Source organism: Oxyura jamaicensis, chromosome 4 (assembly GCF_011077185.1).
Source record: "Oxyura jamaicensis isolate SHBP4307 breed ruddy duck chromosome 4, BPBGC_Ojam_1.0, whole genome shotgun sequence".
In the NCBI taxonomy this organism is placed as follows: Eukaryota; Metazoa; Chordata; class Aves; order Anseriformes; family Anatidae; genus Oxyura; species Oxyura jamaicensis.
This window is the reverse complement of record NC_048896.1, coordinates 9,457,662-9,477,812: the sequence shown is the minus strand read 5'-3', so window position 1 is coordinate 9,477,812 and position 20,151 is coordinate 9,457,662. Positions and strand designations below refer to the sequence as shown.

At 38.4% G+C, this 20,151-nt stretch overlaps 1 protein-coding gene across 6 annotated transcripts in view; it reads left to right on the top strand.

Moving 5' to 3' along the window:
• Positions 1–20,151, top strand: part of HTR2C (5-hydroxytryptamine receptor 2C) — a 228,745-nt gene that overhangs the window by 10,146 nt on the left and 198,448 nt on the right. For 3 of the 6 annotated variants that reach the window (XM_035325242.1, XM_035325235.1, XM_035325238.1), the window contains exons 2-3: positions 1,907–2,051; positions 12,040–12,092. The exons of 1 other annotated variant lie outside the window; for it this stretch is intronic. The gene's annotated coding sequence lies outside the window, so the exon portion shown is untranslated. The remainder of the gene's footprint in view (positions 1–1,906; positions 2,052–12,039; positions 12,093–20,151) is intronic. 2 more of the 6 variants (XM_035325237.1, XM_035325239.1) reach the window with 2 other exon arrangements.

The window sequence follows — 20,151 nt, the reverse complement described above, 5'->3', positions numbered from 1 at the left end:
TATTTTAAATCTGAGTCACGTTTTCTTCACATGATATGTTTTCTTATTGTGGCTATTGCTTTGTTCATTGCTATCTGCAAAATTTTTGTAGAAGTCCTTGGAACTTCCTTAGGATAATATATGAAAGAATAATGGGAAGAAAGAGGGACTTTTATTGACATGACAGGCCTTCGGTACCGAGCTCTTTACCGTATAACCACCAATAAGGAAAAGGGTCCTTCTATTAATATAGGTGAGTCCATAAGGCTCTACAGCTCTAACCCCTCCAGTGCATGCTGTGTGATTGTTGAAAAGGATTGGACGTTATTCTTCCTATTTTTTTTTTCTCCTGGAAGTGTAAGAGTAATGACCAAGTGATTGTAGCAGTGGGTTTAGGGGATGTTCAGGAGAAGAGGTGAAGCACACAGTGAGCCTTCCACAGATGGAGTTTCCTAGCTTCGTGCAAAGTTGTGCATGCCAGGCCTTAGGAGTTTGTGAATATGGAAATTAGCTTATGTGCCTTCCTAGCCTGGATTTATAATTCCTTTGATGCCAAAGTGAACTGTATCTAGAGACTCAGGGTAGAAATATGCCTACTGATATATGTTTTAGTTCTGTGTAAATCATTTGTAAGTACAGCATGCTCTATTCATTTAGCTGGTGCCAGTGTTATTTAGGGGTGATACAAAGCAGTCACAAAATAATAAGGATTGCCTGAGGGGGAAAAAAGATGCTAAAGCTCTTAGGTGTAATGATAATTTAAGTAAAGTATGTGCCGTATTGGGGCTGTAGAATATCTCTGTTACAAGTCTTAATAATATTAAAGTTTTAGATGCTTAAGGGATTTTTTTATTCAAAATGAAGATGCCATGATTATACGAGTACATTTAGACTCATTTTATAGGTTGGGTTGATTCATTGTGTTCTTAAAATAATATTTTATGGGTATCTTAACGGAAAGGACACCCGTGCCTACCTAATGTATGTAAATGTAGTCCAGTGGTGAATTTCCCTAGCCATGATAGAAAGCACAGGGAGCTAACTTCTAATCATGATGCTAAGTCAGGCAATATCTCAAGTTAGGCTGATAAGCAAGGACATCAGTATTAAGCGGATATTACTTTAATTATATATTAATGCTGATATGGTGCATAGAAAAGAATGCAACTCTCTTCAAGAGCTGAATAAAAAATAAATGTCACAAACAGAGATCTGCTAACTTTATGTTAAACCAAATCATAAATATGCCAAAAGGTAATAGAAAGCCAACATATCGTGGGTGGGAGAAGAAGGAGGAGGCTACTTATTGCCTTTGCTTTTTATTTCTCGGAAGGTTTTTCACTGTAAAATCTCATGCTAGAACGATAACCGTGTCCGTGCAAATGAAGTTAGGTTAGATTGGAGCTGTTGCTACCATCTTGCTGTGCAGATGCTTTCTAGTCATGGTGCAATTCGGAAAAGCAATTCTTACTAACTTTAAGTGCCCCTTTATACTTTATATATACCAAAAGATGTGGGTTTTTTATTATTTATTTTATTTATTCTTTTAACTATTGGAATGTGGATTAGAGCATAGCAGGATAGTAATGATGAGATTGCTGTATTTATTGGCAATATCAGCCTGTGTGAATGCTGGATGAGGTCCTCTCTTCAGTCTGATTAGCAGTATTTTTCCAAGGTGAGATGAAATATTTTAGTTTGTGGTGAGCCCTGAAAGTAGTAGTTGCCATTAACTAAAGATTTAAACTTTGTCCCTGGCTGCTGCTGGGTGTAGATTTTATGACTGTTCTCTTTTTATTTCTCCAGCTTCTGTTGTATAGTTTGTGTTCATTTAGTCTGTCAAAATAGGCTGTCTCATCTTTGGCTTCCAATTAATTTTCCAGAGTGTTGTTGTGTATAAGGTACAATTTTTCCCTGTCTCTTTCAGCTGTGGCATGGCAAATACTGTATCTTCCTGCACCACAGCAGCAAGTCCTCCCATGCTTTGGGGAAGAGCAGATGTGGATGCTGTACTAATGATCTTCATTTGAGAGAAGACAGGAGGGCAAATTTCCTTCTGCCCTACTGAAGCAGTAAGCTCTGTGTACACATGGGGGTCTCTTCCATTGCTTAAGCTACTGGGGCTCATATAACCTCCCTTTCTATCTCTCCCAACCTCTCAGGAAATAAAATTTCAAAGGTCACATTTTTTTTAAATGCATGTCTTAGATGTGTAAGATGCCTTGCAGCAACTGTTCTGGTGTCCTGCCATATAAAGTCTCCAGTAAACACACAAAAGCACAATGCCATGTGTGGGGCAGTTCTATGGTTATCCCAAACAATGACAAGGCACCTGGGCAGCGACAAGCAAACTGAAGGCAGTTCTTGTTTTTTAACTGGAAACACACTTTTTTTTTTTTTTTTTTTTTTTTTTTTTTTTAACCTGTCTGTTTTGTTGGCTTGTTTTGTTTGTACTCTATCCAAACTTCTGGATGTTGTTTCTACTGAGCATCACCACTCTTTCAGTGGATATAAGGAATTTAACTGGATGATTTTTTAAATTTTGAAATGCAACTGTTTAATTTTAAAGGTGTATTCACATTTTTATATCTGTTTTTATGATATATTTGGAAAATTCATACTTTGCTGTTGAATGCAAATCTCAGCATATTGATGTTTAACTACTACAAAGTGACACAGAGCAGAGTAAACTCACTGTGCTGTTCTTGCAGTGTGTTTATTGCTTTTGCAGTACTGGCATACTGGTGGGAAAAAGATTTCTTTCATGCCATGCAGCTGAGTTAACTATGCTGGTGGCAGGTCTCTGGTGGCTCTATGTTTTTTTCTTTGAGTCTGTTACTTGTCCCAGGCAGATGGTGTTCAGGTTGCAGGCAGGCTGTTCTTTGCTGCATGAACCTGTCTGATCATTATAGCCAAATGAGATCAACTATGAACATCTTTTGTCTCTAACGTTGTCATATGAAGAATGGCAGGGTGAAATCTGAGCTGGTATCTGTTCCTGTCCCAGAAATACGTTATCTGTTTAAAATATTCACAGATGTCACTTTTGTCAGCTCTGGCTGTGAGGGATGAAGCTAGGAGATGGGAAGTGGCCAGCCATAGCTCTAAGATAAACACCAAAGACTTTGCGTCATGCTTTCATGGCTCTAACCTGCTGCCCAGAAGGATCTCCTATTAAAGCTTTAGAAAGTTAGCTAGTCCTGTACCTTTAAAGCTCTGTTTGTCACCTGTTTATTAACTGTGGCTGCAGGAAGAACTAAATGATAGATCTCAATATGTCTAAAATAAATTAACAAACAAAAAAGCCCCAACCCCTTTTTACTCTGAATAATGTCTCTCTACACTTACATCAACGTTTTTGTGTGTAGGCTGTGTCCAGGCCAAGAAGATTGTTGTGATCAGGAGGGTTCTATCGGCCACATAACTCTCTCCAGCAATGATGAATTCAGATCCCTCTATAGATTTTTGCAAGTGGGTTTACAATGCTCTTACATTGAGGTAGAAGATGGTATCTACCAGAGACAAGCAAAAAGCTCACTGGTAACACTTTGTGAATAATAATTACAGAGCTGTATTCACCTCTGATTTTTATTCTGAGATTTCTAGGAGAAAACTGCATACTGAGAATTTTCTCTCATGTTATGTTTTACTCAAGGACTTCTCTTTCACTTCTGTCTGATTGAGGAAAAATGAGAAAATACTTTATCGAACCTTAATATTCCCAGTAGTGTGAGAAGCATCCTAAAGGGCTGGATGTATGTTGGAATGGCAGTGGTCTCTTTGAAGGTGGGTAGCAGAGGGATCAAGCTTGGAAATCTAGATATAATTTTGTAAGATAGTTCAGTTTAGTCAGGATGATAGATTTTATTTATTTATTTGATTGGAAAGGAAATAGAAAAGTGTGAGGCTTTTTTAAAAGATGATAGGAAAGGGTAACTCCTTTTAGAGAAGAGGACTTGTTTTCTCCATTTCCACACAAATGTAGACTTTAATTCCTGAAAAGATAAAAATCTGTGCACAAATTACTGCCTGGAATTGTTGCTTCTATCTTTTATAATAGCAATTTCTGTAGCGCTATATAAAAATTCATTTCCATGGCAGAGGTAGGTTATATGTAATTCTGAAAATGTGCCACATCTTTAATGAGCACTGATGAAAAAATATTTATTAACAGTTCTTTGGTTATCAGAAAAGCTTTTCAGTGTTTACAGATTCTGTAATCCATTTCCTGGGTATTGGGGCAGTTACCGCGCATAGCAGAGCTCTGCAAAGGGATGATTTTTCCTTTTTTTGGATGACATTATTCTTTATTTCTGTGCAACTTCTCAAGCATACTATAGAATATAACATCTCTGGACTACATGATTTTCCAAAGTTAGTGACTTCTATGTGGATGATGATTGCAGACAAGGAAAGAAGGATATTAAAAAGGGAAGTTGTATGTGGATTTAGTGAATAAAAGCTATACAATATTTATATTGTAGCTACCTCGTGATAAAAACCTTTTAACATCGTATGAAACAGCATCTCTCTGAATATCAAACAGTGTTTCACTGCAGCAGAGGTGGTTAAGATGGACCATGAGTCGCAAGGTGCTGAACAGTTACTTAAATCAAGACATCAAATCCATCAGAAAAAATCATACTGTTCAAGTTCCCACTTTGTGATCATTAACAACACTGAATCAACATGTGAAAACCTAGGTGTGCGGTGTCTTACCCAGAAGGGTCCCTGGTAGCTCTGATGGATTACACCCTCAGGAGCCACAGTCTCTTAAGTGTCATGTGAAGAGGAGGAAGTGAACGGAGGGACTGGCGACAAAGTAGTAGCTTCTCAGGTTTGTGGTTGAATACGTGACAGCACTGAATAGAGAAATACCTCTCTTTATCTCAAACTTAGTGAAAATACTCCTTTCCCAATTTGCCCTACACACAAAATAGAGATAACTTTGCTTTCGCTCTTTGGATGGCACTCAATGAAACACAAATGTGGGCAGGAAGAGACTCTGAATACCCCATTCAGAATATGAAATTTAGATTTTTATTTTATTTTTTAAGAGAGAGGCTTTTTTATGATTTACTTATTGCATGACAGGAGTATTTTCATTTTTATAATAAGAAAGCAGTTTAATTGAATTCCTTATTTTATAGGCAGGATCTAAACAAGAATTACTAGAAGGTAATTCTCATAATGTTGACAATTCTCCTTTTTGTTAACACTTATAAGAGTATCATGACTGTGACACAGATGTATGTACAAAAATAGTACATATTTATAGATTAAGTCTATAGTTTAAGGCAAATAAGTAGGTCTTGCCTTTAGTAAGATATTTTCCTGTGTAAGGACTCTGTTTTTAAATAGTGTGGATAATGGTGTCTTTGCTATCTGAGGAGTGTATGAGTATGACTCACAGTGTCATAAATACTACTGCTATTACAGTGAGCATCCAAGTGAAATTACACAAAATTATATATTTGCCAGGGTTCTTTTCTCTAACGGCCAAACTTGAAAATAGAAAGCTTTATTATGCGTTTTGATGCATTTGAACTATTCAGTGTTCTTGGTGGCCCACTAGACAATTTAATAGGGCTCCTGATCATCATCAATAATTCATGTGTCTCTTAAACAAACATGTGGTACTTGTTCAGTGACAATCAGACCATACGATACCGTGAGCTGCTCTAGGATGTTCAGGGCCATCTACTACCCAGCCTGTCAGTGCTGGTTCTTGACCTTACAGAAGTGCAAGGTTTGTGGCTTTGAACCCTGTGTGGATTGTTCCAAGCAGGGAATTGTCCTTTGCCTCAGCAAGCCTACTGTGCCCTTACTGTAAGTCTTTTCATGAATAGGATGTGATTGTTTTATGAGGGTGTGGAGAGCTTTGTTCAATGTGAGTTGCCTGCTGCGGGAATGATGTAGGCTATCACCAGGACAGGGTGTTCCATGCTGGCTGGGCCAGACATAGGAAATGGTTGACCCAAAGTGAGGAGGTGTGGAGGAGGCCTAGCCAGGTAACATTAGCAGAAGTGTAAGTCAGTGTTAAACTGGAGTGCACTGTTCCAGTTCAAGACAGAACTGAAAAACCAGTGATTATTGTAGGATACTGATGCTTATTAAAAAAAAAAACAAAAAAACACAAACAAACATGGAGTAGAAAACTTTATGTGGTTTGATTTTTTTCTGCTTTGTGGTATGTCTTTGACTTTGTTTTTATTCTTGTTTTTCAGTACTGTGACATCCCTTGTTATGCTAAATACCATATCCAAATAGAAGGTTTTAAAATCAAAGAGGATTGGGAAGGGCAAGGGGTGAGTACAAGGGAGACTACCTCCCCCAAGGCCTGTCCTCTTGACGTGCCTCAGGCAGTTCTGCTGGCAACATTTGCATTCTTTGATCTCATTTTACCATTGGAGAACTGAGACATGCAAAAATTAAATGTCTCAGATAAACTTCTTGGTAGAGGTGAGAAATGTCTGCCAGTTTCCTGTATAGCAGTCCAGTCTTTTCCTGCAAAAATCTTTATCCTTTAGACTTGTCACATCTAAGGTATGACTATGTGCCTCTACAAATAGGGTAAGAACTTACAAGAGCTCAGATATTAAGGGTGTAACGTCTAGAACAAGTATTTCTGAAAACTGTTAACACTGTTGAATGTGAATCTGTTGAACAAAGAGCAGGAACTGGGCAGATGAAAGGAAACAGTGCAAACCATTCACATGAATTTTTCTGCAGCTGGAATCAGTCCAAAGTCAAGACCTTCTCTCTCCCTATATGAAGTTATTGTTCTTTATCAGGTTTCCAAGAAAGATCCCATGCTGGTTTCCTTAGGGCTGTATTTGCTACCAAGATAATGGCCAGATTGCCCTGTCTTTGTTCAGGATGCAAGAGTGTGTGAAGAACTCCATGTCTAGGCAGCTTTCAGGAATTGAGCTGCTATGCCCAGGCAAATGTGCTCGGTGCTGGTTTGAAAATAGCTTTTTTATTTGCACATAGTTTAAGGACTGGTAATGCAGCACAGCGTATCTCCTTTGGCTAGCTAGGGTATTTGGGCTGAAATGAGAATTCTTGCTCCATGGTGAGAAAACAATAAAGTGGCTGATTGTACTACCAGACCTTATGCCTTACGCTTATGCCTCAGAGTAGTGAACAGAAAGAAAAGGCAAGTTGTTTCATGCCAAGGGTTACCATGTTTGCTTCTCTGGGACACACATTTCCCAGTAAAATAAAGCCACTTTCTTATTAGGCTATCAACTGGGCATCAAAGACTGCGGTTCATGTACCAAACATGGTGTTCCTCTCGTGGAATTTGGAACTCCTAGCATTTGAACCTACAAGTCAAAGCTTATTTCCTGCTTCTTTTCCAAACTGTTAGAATCTGACATAAAAGGCTAGTGAGCACCTCGCTGACTGTGGCTAAGCTTTGAGCAATGCTGCCTCTGTTACCTGTTACATGTCTGGAGCCGCTGTGTATGCAGCGTTACAGGTTGCATTGCTGTTGCCCAAACTGCTCATCACAAATCAAGTAACTCTGAAATGTGACAGGATGGTACCGTTTCATAAGGATTTCTTTTATCCATATTTTTTATCCCTATTTTTCTATCTTATTGCTGTGACAAGTGCTGGAGTCCCTCCAGACTGTCAGTGGGCCACAGCCTGGGACCCTCTTTTCAAATCTGCTTTATTACTTATTGGTGTATTTTGTTTCCATGGAAACCTGCCCCCATCCCCAACCAAATTCAAATTATAAGATTGTCAGGTGCATAAACAATGCTGTCATTAAATAGCATTCTCAGGTCTGAACAGATGCTTGTGTGCCTTCCCAGGCAGGCAGTGTGGCAGCAGGAGAGGTTATGTGGCCACCAGAATTTGTTGCAAACCTGCAAAGCTCAGAAAGATCTGATGAAACCAGCTGCTGCACCCTGGAGAGGGGTTTCCTGTGGCTGGTGTTCTTCAAGGTTGTCACATCAACAATTATGTTGATAGGAAAGGTGGAGTATTTTTTTGTGATCAAAAATGATGTATTTTGTTTACATCTAAAAGCCTGCCTGTAAAGTAGGTATTGAAAAGAACAGATTTATAACAAGAATAAATAAATAAATAAATGTATATATATCAAACAGAACATGTTGTTGCCAAGAAAATTAGATTAACCAGAACACGCATCTTGGAGTGAGGGGTGAGTTTCTATCACAGAGCATGGAAACGCAGCTTTGAGATATCCAAACAGTTTTTGTGTTCGTAGTGCTGTTATGAATAAGAGTTGTTGATTGGCATTAATATTTTCCATCCTACTTGTATACTGGCATAACAAGAATTGCTCATGGCAATGTTATTTTCCTTTCAGTTCCGCCCCTATGGCTGTAATGGTAGGAGATCATCAGTAACAGAAAAAAAGCTTACTTTAATGATGTAGAAATGAAAGTACTGTGTCTGAAAGAATAGTGTTTCCCTTTGTGTCTTTGTGAAGCCTTACAGATATTGTTATATTGGTAACCACTTTTTGTAAGTGCTGTATTAGCAGGACAAAAACGCTGCACAAGAGAATTTGCAAATCTTTTTGGGAGAGCCATTAGCCTGTGAGATAAAATGTGGTTTTGCATCTCTCTAAAAATAAGATATTTGCATCTGTATAAGAACTTCAATTTTGGTAGCCAGGAATAGTCTAGGAATCTTCATTGTAATTATTAAGAACTACTGAGTTGCACAATTACTGCTTTGAGAGAGTTGTGAATGTACTTGGTATTTCAGATTACATGGAGAAGAATTTATTACTATTTAAAAAGCTGGAGGAGTTTACTTGTTTGCTGGCAAACAGCATAGGATATCAGGAATTGCCAGGCTGGAGAAGGCTTCAGGTCTGTCTTGTTTGGTGTGTCTGCACTGACAGACATTAAGATCAGAGGTTTCAAGGAATGGGAGGTACCTTGTCATAGAAGAGGTGAGATGATTTCTTCAGCTGGTGGAAGCCAGGAGGTGGGAGGACAGCAGAAATGCAAAAAGGGTGCTACTTTTTATTTATTTATTTATCATTATTATTTCTGTGTGTATGTGTGTGTGTTTGTGCATGTGGCTGTCACTTAACATTTGAAAATCCTAAATGGAAATCATCAGTTTGGAAAGTGGTCAGTGCCACGACATTTTTTTGCATAAATTAGCTGACGGCTTGGTTTATGAGTATGAAAGTTTGGTGCTAAGGATCTCCTTTCTACATTGCTGGTCATAGAGTTATAGCCTGAGCACTGTCTGGAGTCCCCCTGAACTCAAATGGGAGGTGTCTCATTATCAGTTGGGTCTTGGATCATGCAGAAGAGCCCCCCAAGGCAGCCTGGAAGCAGGTAGCGGTAGGATTTTGTGCAGTGTGGAGTGATGTGGTCAGGTCATAGATTTGCTGATGTGCATCAGCTCATGTGATGCAAGAACAATAACCATTTTTAGAACTACTGCAAAACGTCCACAGCTCTGCATCTGAGAACTGTTTTCACTTACCTTTGAGATAATGTTAACCAAATAAAACTATTTCACATTGTTCTGTAAAACTACAGCTGTGCATTGTTCTGTGCTGTGATGGAATCTTCCCATTCATCAGTTTTGATCAGCTTGGTTCTGCATCCTCTCCATAGCATCTGTCAAGTTTTTGTCTGCTTTTTGTTTTTCATTAATTTATTGCACAGATTAAAACAGATGAGATATGATGTACTTTTTGCATTAATGCTGCCAGAATCAGAAGCCTAAAATAGGGCTGTGCTAACAGGTGCACATATTCTTTGTCAAGAAATAGGTGCCAGTTCCTAATTGCGTTATTAGTGGTTAGGCTTAATGCTCTAGCTGGGTGTCAGAGTGGAGTACCATTTGGTTATCATTTTTGCCTTGCTAAGTATTCCCTGCTGCAGAATGTTATTGGAGTAAGCTCCTAACATGTCTTTCTCCTGGTCCTTGGAAAGACATGTTTTTCACAGCACATTTTCTTTTGAAGTCTGATTCAAAGTCCATTGTAATCAGTGTACTCTCCCATGCATTTTAATGCAGGCAAATCAATGGTCATGCAATTAGGAACAAAGAATATTGCTCACATCTGCAGGGTGGGAGGATGCCATGATGTTGAAAGGGACATGGGCATCCTGCTGAAAGCCAGCCACGTGTTTATGTGTTTCAGCATTGTGGGGGTGAGTGTGGCCCTTGAATATACCTGCAGGGGAAGGACTGTTGTTTCTGCACTGTGCACAGATGAGATGGCTGCTTAGGCAGTCAGTCCCACTCTGATGTTAACATTTTTTACAAGGGATTATAGCAATCTGAAGAGGGTTCAGCAAGGCTCTGCCAAAAATTACGTCTGTAAAACCTGCATTTTTAATGAGAGACTCATCTTAGCTAAAATAAGGTTAATAGAATACTTATTGAACTGTATAAATACTATGGCTGGAGATTTATGGGCTTCTAAAACTAGTAGGCAAAAGTGGAGCTATATAAATTGGTGGACGGAAGCTAAAATTAGGCTGATACATGCTGTAAGAAGTGTAATTCTAAAAAATCTTACCTTAGAACATGGTGGATCTTTATCACTAAAGATCCTTTGGAATAAACCAGTTTTGAAGGTCAGCACATTGCTGACTTCCAGGGTAGCTGCAAGAGTCTCTGATTACAGATCTCCATGTTATGCTATGTGCAAGATCATATTGTTAAGACTCTCTCCTCTTGACCTTAAAGCCTAAAGCCTTGTCATTCACTGACTAGAGTGAGCTTTGTAGTAAATTCTTTCAAAACCATACCATTAGGTGCTAATTCCTGTAATGATCCAGATGGAATTTGTTGGGATTGCTCTATAACACAATGATCTTAGAAAGGATTTTTTTTCTTTCCTGGTTTGATTTGATGTTTTTCAATGTCCTTATTTTAAATTGATATTTCCTAAAATATCTTTTGCTGGAGCAGATTTTAAATATAATGTTTTAAACTATATATAAAATTATCTTGCTGAGGCTTGTGAATGTTCTCTCCCAAGAGAGAAATCTCTAGCTAAATATTCTGGGGAGGGAACTTTTTTTTTTTTTTTTTTTTTTTTTTTTTAAGACAAAACAACCTTTTCAAATACGCATATTAAGTGAAGAAAGGATGGATGGGTGAAGCTTTTTTTCTTTCACAACTTTCAGCTTCAATGTTCTTAAATGTTGCTTACAGATTTAATAGGTATAAAATTCTCACAGATTTTTTTCAGATTTATTTGCCTTTAAACCATTGTTTAAAGATTTACAGGTGACTACAGATTTTGCAAATGGGATTTTATAGTATGGTCACAGTTTTGAGATTACAGTTGCCTTATTTTTATACAGCATTTATTATGGTAAGACTGAACAATGTTGCTTTCATCAATGTACTTTAAGTAGCAGGCTCCATTTTTCAGTCCTGTCAATATGATGCTCAGATGAAAGCACAGTTCATGTAAGGGTCTTGCTGCAATTCCGTACAGACAGATTGCCATCCATGCCCATGGAGTGTCAATTTTATGTTTGCATCTTCCTTAATTACTTGTAAATGATACGCCCTGCAAAGCAGAAAATTATTTTGATTTTGTTCTCAGGGCAGACGTAAGCTGCATTCTTGCCTTGGAGATTTTGAAATTCACCAGTGAAGTTAAGCTTCACTAGAAGGAAAGGACTTGGGCCCATGTGGTAGTGTCACACTATCCAAATGGATGACATTTTAATGGCAAACAGAATTGTGCTTCTGGAAAATAGTAATAACAGTATTTTAGCCTGTTCTGTCTGCCTCAAAGTGCTTCATTTGCATTAATAAAGCTTTGGGATGTCCTTGCATAGTTGATGCTATTAGTATTGCAGACCAGTGCTTTTAACATTAGTAACATGTCTGTTGAATTGAAGTACAGAGTATGGCTAATATAGGACTAAGAATAATATAAATTTCAACTAAACTGGCTTAATGTGCCCTCCTCCTGTTGGGGAGGGAAGGGGGGTGCAGAGCAGAGAATGAGACAGAAGGAAGAAGCAAAGAAGCTCATCAGATAACAAAAACACAACATGCAATCAGCTACACTGTTCTTTACAGGAAAACTGCCCCGGAGATGCTTCCAGAGATCGAGATGGATGCAATTCAAAAGGGTAAGTGTGAATAAAGGATTCTGGGCATGTAAAAGGAAATGGTAAGCACGATTAAAGTTTGGTGGTAGTTGTTAGTATTTTTATTATTTTAAGATGCACACAATTTTATGTGAAGCTGAAATACAGCCCCTGAGTTATCTGAAATTTATCTGCAGCCTGAACAACTGAGCGGTGCCTGAGAGCATGGGCACTGCCCTGGTGCTGGCTGTGTTCAGTAAAATGGTGAACAGGACCTGGTGCAATTTTATTAGTGGTCTTTAGACATTTCTCTTTCCCATTTCTGTCCTTGTACTTATCATTATGTTTGGATAAAACCTGCCCTTCCCTTGACAAATGTTGGTTGTTTACATTTAGCTTGACTCCTTTCATAATAATTATCACTCTTTGTGTTTTTCAGGTATTTGTTGCAGGGACACTCTAGGGGTTAGGTTTTTTGGGAATTGTTTTGAGCTGAAGAGCTGTTTCTAATGTCTACTTACATGTACTTTGCTAAAATCTTAGGAGCTGTTTTTCCTGAGATTTCAGTAGGTAATGGTAGCTTTCATGAAGATCACAACTATTTATCCAATTGTGTTGAAAGTTCATTTTTTCTAAAATTTTTAAAATTTAAAATTTGAAGCGTCTAAGATACAGAACTTTGAATTTTTCTTTACAAAATGTTACTTTTTTTTTTTTTCTTTTTTTTTTTTTTTCTTACTTTAAAAAGCTGTCTTAGCCTTCTGGAAAGATAAGGTTTGTGTGCTTAGAAATGATAATATGGAATTCCTGGCAAACTTCACTTCTACCTCAAACAATTGCTTTTGATTTGTGGTCCTGGCTTAGGACTTCATGGAGCTTCATACCCAGGGTTAACTGTATTACAGACACCTTCCTAGCATTTATTTTAGTGCTAACACAGGTATTCTGTTCTTTTGCTGGATTTTTGCATGTGTCTGTTATAAAACATAACAGAAGCATCACTGCAGAAAAGAGCAAGTTTCCCTGATCTGTGTACTGCAATATCCTTCCATTGCATACTCTATTCTTACACACTCCAGAGCTTTCATTTGTCCTTTATGTTTTGTTTTCACCAAAGAACATTAGACACAGCTTAGCCTGCAGACTTTGTGCAGCTGTTATTCTTCAGCTGCTGTTTCGTTAAAGAGACTGTAAGATGCAGTATAATTCTACTGTCAAAAAAATAAGAACATCTTTGGACCATCAGTCACGGATATGGTTTGCTTTTTTCTTGAATGTACATAATTCATAAATTGTAATGGTTACTTTGGGCTGAAATTTGCTGTGCCAATTGTACTTCTACTTCAGGGAGTGAATTTTGCAATAAAAAAATGATTATGAATGTCAATCATTAGCGATATAGGATAACTCTGTTCCTTTATTTTGAAAGCTGCTTTCTTAGAAACTTTTTACATGACAAATCTGGTGTGTATGGAATTATCATCATCATAATCTGTGTCATGTGTTTGGGCTCGTAGGTTTGTAACTTTTTGGAAGCTTATGAGAGTCAGTGTAGAAATGACTATTTCCTTTAAATAGAAATAAAACGCATCTGAAGAGGGCTGTCCCAGGCATTACAGTACAGACCTTAACCTGAAATCCTTGCAGAGTGAAGAAATCTTTACAGTTTTGATGGTACATTGTTTTATTGTCATTGAGCTGTTCTTTAACTGAAAATCCCTCAAATCCTTATACTGATCTGAATGAATCATCTTTTATTGTGGGATGTAATTGTTGATACACAGTGCAAGGTTTAACACTGTTATGTTATTTATCAACAAAGCAAAAAAATAAACCCCACCTCTGTGTGACCAGCTGAATTCCTAGCCATTCGCTGATAGCATGGTCATAGCACTGGGCATGTGGTGGCCACCATGGGAGCTGGGCTCTGCCTTGCTGGCTGCTGCAGGAGTGGGCTGAGACACTTGCCTGAAACAGCTTGCCAAGGACGCAGAATAACGGAAATAATTTCTGTGATTTACAGTCTATTTATAACTACCAAAAAAAAGTGCTTTTTTAAAGACAAAAATTGCATGAAATGTCTCCTGTCAAAATCTCACTCATCAATGTCAAGTTCTCATGACATTGACAAAATAGCTATTTCTGTGTGGAAAATGTGACAAAACCGAGATCTGAATTCGTTGCTGACTTTTGTATCTGATTCTTTCCTTGGATTTGGCTCATTTCTCTGGGAAGGTGTTACTTTGAAGCTAACAAGTCTAAAAATTGATGACTTTTCCCCTTAAAGTAATCTTAATGTTGATCTTCTATTAAAACTGTAGTTTGCTCTTTATGAAATATCTATCATAGCAGCCAGGAGGTGAACAATGTGTAGCAAATTGTATAGCCAGGTACACAAAGCAATAAATTCATTACCTTTTCCCTGACTCTGAACCTGGAGTCTTTGAATACAACTTCAGCCCTAACAATGCAGCAGAAGAGAGAAGGAAATAACCTGTACTTTGAGGAGAAAAGCAGTGAGTTTGTGATGACAGTGTTGCCCAATACTTGATGTGCTTATATGTAAAAGACTTTCCGAAGCTCCTACAACAATTTCCATTTGTCTTGCCCAATGATATGGGAGAACATGTGTGAAGGACAGTGGAAACCAAGGGTGTTTGTATGTTCTGTGGATATGATCCAACTCTGCACTGATATTGATAAGAAAATAAAAATGTGGGTTATAATTCTGACAGACAGTAAATTACAGGTAGCTATTTGTTTCTGAGCCCAACCACTTTTGCATTTAATTTCATATCCTAAGGGAACATCTCTCCATCAGATCAGAAATGTTCAGAAGTTAATGGTCCTTCCTCTGCAAGATCATTTCCCTTTTAACCATGTACCAAAATCTGTCCTTTTTAGATGCGACATCCTCAATTTCACTTAAAAAAGCCACTGTGTGGAGGGGTCCAGGCCCAGTTTGTTGGAGAAAGGAATGTATTGGGACCTGCACAACACTCTGCTCTGCTTCCTTCCTGGGCTTGCTAGGGATCAGCTGTTTTTGGCTGACATTCCTCTTAGTGGAGGGAGGACCTGACAGGACTGTTTGGGCACTCTTCTCACTTTGAGGATGATTTTTATCCTTTTCTTTTCATACACCTACCTCTGCTCACTTGTCTCACAGGTCCTATTCAGAAGCCTGTTTCCTTTGCATTATTATAACAATCAAACAAAAAGCTACCATGCTTTCCACTCCGTATTAGCGGTATTCTGGGTTGGTTTTGTCTGTTTTCTCTATTCTGGCAGCAATCCTTGTCCTGTTTGGTGAAAAGGGTGTTTCACTAATATTCATCGTGTAGATGAGGCAGGCAGAAAGGTGAGGAGAGCTAAGCATACCCTTCCCAGTAAGTACTGGCTTAGTAGTAAGGCTGGTGTACTCTACAGACAGCATCTGTACCATGTGCTGATGTACAGCTCCACCTGGGACTTGACCATATGTATGGTCCTGGACCATCAAACCTGCTGAGCATCACCCTCACAGTGTAGAGGCTGTAATTTTAAAAGCAGTGACCCTGAACATTCTGAAGAGGGCATGAAAAAAGGCAAATAAAAAAAATTGGTGACAGTGTTTCTGAGACATATTATCTTGTCCTTTGGTGCATGAGTCGTGAAGTAGGAAGGTGGTGGAGGATCATCAGAAAGGATTCTGCTAACATGGCATTGGCTGGTTCCTGGAGGAGGTATATAGAAATTAATTCCTGGAAAGTATGCTTGATAAACATGTGGACTTGACAGAGAGCTGGTTGATATTTAAACATAACCCTGAGAGAGGTTTGACTAAGGGTTCATCCCTTTATGCAGCCTTGTTACACGGTTATCTGTGTTTTGTAACATGGCTACACAGAAACCAGGACACTTTCAACATAAAAGACCATAGATAAGTTGTGCATCTCCAAGGTTTATTGTAAATAACACAGCAAAGGAAGTCATCTTAGTATGTGAATTAAGACGCAATCCTTCTTTCTGCATATTATGCATTCCTTGTAGATTGATTATTTATTTATTTATTATACAAGAAAATCCAATCTGCTGCAGAACACTGAATCCCAGAAGTAATAAGTCCGGTACAGATATATCTATCTAGCATCAGCCCCAGAGCAACCCATAGATTTTTTTATGCTGTAATAAAAACAACTTTTAAAAAAACAGGAAAAGCCAAATCCTGTAATCCTTCATTCATCTTGGAGTTAAATTCTTCTGTACTGTGTGTGACAGCTGCTCCATCAGTCATTAAAGCTTCATGTGCTTCAAACAAGAAAGCACAGAGTAAATATTTGTAGCTGTCATTTCAGTCCTGTTGGTGTGCAGACATTTGATCCCAAGGCCTTCCCTGGTTGTTTTGAAACTTTTGGGCTGTGTGGATCCCAATTGTTCGACTTAAATAGCCCCTGAGAACAATATGAACTAACCTGTCCTTTGAGGGATGTGGTGTTTTGTCTTACTGATCAAACTGTTAGAGGTTTAAATCTTTCTCCCAGCCAGGCATTTGCAGTCTGTGAATGAAAGACCTTGTGGTCTTCTCTTTAACAAACTGAATGGCTTAATTAGAAGGTAGAATTTCCATACACAAGATAGAACAAGATAAATGGCTAGTGGGTGTCTTTTGCATTGTATGTGCCACATCAGAGTGCCTTCATAGTTGCCCTTTCTCACAGTACGATGGGGTTAGCACCACTGTCTTACCCAACCCTTTATTACTACTTCAGTTAGCTGCTCAAGGCTGTGCAATAGATCTAGCACCGAGTGGAGAACTGAATTTGCTTTTTTCCCCTGACTTCTGAAATGGATGCAGCCTGTTTCATGTGCTGAGTGCATCCAAGCTCACTGAGCCTCTCAGATTATGTGCTGTACCAGCTTTGCAACTGATTGGCTTTGCAATATCCAAGACTGGTTGGGTTCACAACTGACTTTTGAAGGACATTAGATTATTGGAAAGTAAGGATGTGAGAACAAGGAGTTTGTGCTCCTAACCTTCATGATGTTGTCTTTTTTAAAGAATTTTGAGAAGGCCTTAATCACACTAGGAACAATTTTCCTATTCAGATAATTTATCTATTAAATTTATCTGTTTAGATAAATTGTCAGATCTTTTTGAGAGATAGAGAATAATTTCTTATAGTTTATCCCCCTTGCATACTGAAATTTTAGTAATTGCATTGATTTGTTATCAATGAAATACCATATTTTTGCTTAACTACTTAAAACACTATTATTTTCAAGACAGTTATTCATTTATTTTGGTGTTATCCCTGTTGATAATTACAGTGTTAAGCTATCCCTTTAGCTGGGGGATAGAATGACAACTCAGTTGTCACATAGAAATTATGCATATTTTTCAACTTTTGAAATATGCCTCCCCCCCCCCCCCCAGAAAACAAACAAACAAAAACACCAAAACCATAATTTAGTACAAGCAGAGAGGATCCAAAATAACTTCACTGGAAGTTGTGGACTTGAGCCTACAAAAACTCATCTTCTATAACTGCTACAGCAATAAAAAGCATAGTTAAGCACATCTAAACACCCGTAATAGAATTCATATTCACGACAGTGGTAAAGCTTGCTGGGACTTCTGCTGATGACTGTATTTAAATGGGTGTGTCAGTGTTATGCATTTAAATGAGGACTTTCTGGCTAGATATGCTGCTAGTCCTGGGTAATGAGTTAAGCTCTAAGCCTGAAGTCTCATCCACTCTAATGGTTATTCATTAATAATCACATTTTAATCAATCTGCTATTGAACTGGTTGATAATTGGAGCTGTGTTTTTAAGGAGAGAAATGATCATATTCAATATTTTTTTAGTGTGGCTTATCTGTTTCAATTCCAACTTAAACTCTAAGGTTTTCAGTATAAACTATTTAGATTTCTGAGAATGTGTCTGTCCTCTGGTACCTAGATCCTTCCTTTATTTATTCATATTTACAAAAAATATACATTTATAGATCCCCTGCAGGATATTTCCATATCGCAGAATGCTTTCATAATGTCTGCGTGTTTGGAGTTTTTTGTGATGACAAGTTTAAAAATTAAATTACACAGTTGTGTCCATCTTTTTAGGAAAGAAGTCTTGATAAATTATTCAAGTCTTCAAAATTAATGTTTAATAAATACTTGTGTATTCGTATATGAAGTTAGTTCTCCTGTGTGAGATTAAGCTATAAAATAATCTAAACCTTGAATCGGAGTAGAACTGATGCATTCATAATATCCACTTTAAATGCTAGATCAAATATTTTCAAGCTATTGTGCAAAATATGCTCATAACTAATGAAAGTTGCTCTGAATTTGAGCAGCATCATTACAAAAGCTTGCATATCTATGAAACTATTAGTACCATGATAAAGCGAACAATGAATAAATCAGCCTATAAGGCTAAAAGAGGTCCACTGTTTCCTTTTTGTATGGTCTCTTGAACATTGCAGTCATCTTGTTCCATCTCCAAGGCAGGAATCCATATATTAGAAGATACACAAGTTGAGAGAATTTGACCCTTCTTTGGGGAGTTGGTTATAGTGACTGGTTATCAGAGCTGTGTGAAAGGGGATTCCACCAGGTCGTAGGTGTATGTATAACTTGTCAATGCTGGATTGCTAAGCCAGACAGTAAAACAACAATGAAATGGATTTGAAACAAAAAATGGAAATGAAGAAATTAACATAGGCAAATTGAAGAAATGGTCACTTGAGAGCTCAAGTGTGTGTTGAAACCCAAGTATCTCTCAAATCTGCATTTCAAATGTATGGATAGTGAAAAAACCTGCATAGCTGCAGCACAGGACAGGCATGAGAAAGATGAGACAGGAAACCTGGCCAGAAGATACCTCCAAACACTTAAAAGTCAAGGAATTAAATTCAGGCCTGCCTCAGGTTTTGTCCTGCAGTAGCTATAACAGTTGGCCTTGTCCCACAACCAGTAGATTTCTGACTGAACAACTGGGAGCAACAGACTCCAAACATGGTAAATCTGAGGCTGTGGAATGAGCGACTCCTGATTCCAGATCATTTATGTAACTCCAAAGACTTCATTCTCACTATATCATATTGAATGTTTTGCCTTCTTAAATGTCTATGGAGCAGCTGGTCAAATAGCTGTCTGCATGCCGTTCTCCATGTGCACTTTGAAATGACTTATTTTGTTTTGGTAGTCCTTTCCGTTGTACTTTTACTCCATAGTCAACATTCTGTCTGCAAGACTGAAAGAAATACAGTACAAAATGCAGGATATGTCAGAAAACATATTGGCAGTAATTATGGGACCTGAATTTCAATAATAACCTCATTCCTTCTATCCTTCTTCTTTGTTCAAATGCTACGTAAATGGACTGCCAGTCTTTGGAAAATATTTCTCATACATAGTAAAAGGGATAATGCACTGGAGGGCATTAAACACAGTCTAGCCAGCCCATCAAAAGGTATGGTTCTACTGCTATATTTAGTGTTGGTGCTGCCACACATTGAGTGTTGTTTGTGTTTCCAGCCTTCACAATATAAAAATGGTGTTAAAGTCCTTTGAAGTGTTCAGAGGAGGGCAACAAAGCCAGTAGAAGGGCTGGAAGGCACGTATTGTAAGGAGAGGCTGAGGACGCTCGGTTTGTCTGCTCTGCAGAAAAAGAGACTGAGAGGCAACCTCGTTGCTCTCTGTGACTCCCTGAGGGGGGAAGCGATGAAGGAGGTGCTGGTCTCTGCTCCGTGGGAGCTGATGATAGGATGTGCAGGAATGGCACAGAGCTGCACCAGGGGAGGGTCAGCTCAGACTGAACAGTAGGAAAAAATTCTCTGATGTGAGGCAAGCCTCACTAGAACAGGCTTCCTAGTGAGGTACTTGATGCCCCAGGCCTGTCAGCATTCAGGAGGCATTTGAGTCAAACCATTAGTAACATACTTTAACTTCTGTTTAGCCCTGCAGTGGTCAGGCAGTAGGACCTGATGACCTTTGGTCCTTCCAACTGAACTATTCTGTTCTATTCTATGGAAGCCTCTGACTTTATACTACAATGGGGAGCATCCTGCTTTCATCACACTGGAAACATGCTTTTGTTTTAATAACTCCTCCATCAC